Source organism: Aplysia californica, unplaced genomic scaffold (assembly GCF_000002075.1).
Source record: "Aplysia californica isolate F4 #8 unplaced genomic scaffold, AplCal3.0 scaffold00532, whole genome shotgun sequence".
NCBI lineage: Eukaryota > Metazoa > Mollusca > Gastropoda > Aplysiida > Aplysiidae > Aplysia > Aplysia californica.
Window position 1 is genome coordinate 81,299 of NW_004797802.1, and position 1,309 is coordinate 82,607.

At 46.1% G+C, this 1,309-nt stretch overlaps 1 protein-coding gene across 1 annotated transcript in view; it reads left to right on the forward strand.

The window, feature by feature from the left end:
• The window catches only part of LOC101864323 (amidase), a gene marked incomplete at its 5' end in the record, with an annotated part of 15,335 nt that overhangs the window by 5,361 nt on the left and 8,665 nt on the right, over window positions 1-1,309 (forward strand).

The following is a 1,309-nucleotide window of genomic DNA, read 5'->3' on the forward strand; positions in this document are numbered from 1 at the left end:
CTGTCTGTCTGTCTGTCTGTCTGTCTGTCTGTCTGTCTGTCTGTCTGTCTGTCTGACAGATAGACATTCGAGATGGTGTCTCATATCGCCTAGGACAAAAGTTTACAAATAGCTGTGATTCCTGCATCTTTGTGAAAGCATACAGTGGTCAATGTTAAGATCATCAGGTGGCAGGGGCTTTCGTGGCCTAAAGGTTAAGGTGTTCGCCTCTCATTCAAAGATCCCAAATCGAATCCGGGTAGCGACGGAAAATTTTTCTTTTTTAAAATTGTCCCCTTTCATTCGCCTCATTTCCTGCTCTCTGGCAATGCTCTGTCGTCTGCTTTCGTCTCCACTTTCTGCCCCCACCCCCTCACCTCCATTGCCTCCTCTTCTTGGCTCCTGACTCTTTCTGTAGCTTCTTTACTGCTGCTCCTTGGCTCCTTCTTACTTTTGTCTTTAAGCCACACCCCTGATCTTCTGGTAGGAAATATCTACAAATAGCCTTCTCAGACAAGGGCGAAAAATGTCGGAGGTCCCGGGTGCAAATTGCGCACGTTAAAGATCCCTTGATTGTCTAAAATCAATAGGAGTAAGCTTCGGCCGCCATCTGGGCAAAATTCAAAATTTTTTACCAACTGAAAATGTTCAATGTGTCCCGCGCGCCATATGCAGTTGTGAACGTCAAAACTCTTACCCAAAAAAACCCCCACCTAAAAACAAAAATACCATCAGGTGGCAGAAGGCGACGTTGACATGGCTATAGCTGCTGACCAGGGCGGTTCGATCCGGATCCCAGCCGCCTGGACCGGATGTGTGGGTCTGAAGCCTACCCTTGGCCTGGTGCCTTACACTGGACTGGTCAGCATCGAGCCCACGGTAGATCACGTGGGACCCATAGCCCGGAACGTGGCGGACTGTGCTCTCCTGCTGGAGGTAGGATCTTCTGAATTATTGGGGCCTTGTCTTTTTGTTTCTGTGTGACTGTTTGTGACTGTATGAACTCTGAATTACAGAGGCCTTGTCTGTTTCTGTAAAGAGATGCACGTCGACATCGTAAAGTTGAGACAGCAAGGCAGAAAGAACGGTAGGAAAAAGGAGTCAGTACACTTATATTATAGAAGGTAAAGGAGGGGGGGGGGGAATGTTAAATTGCTACAGAATTAGCGTTTATGATGTGCTGGTCTACGTCATCACGTTGGTTCTATGATTACAGAATATAGTGTGTTTGTGACATAATTTCTATTGCTGCAGAATATACTACTACTACTACTACTACTACTACTACTACTACTACTACTACTACTACTACTACTACTACTACTACTAC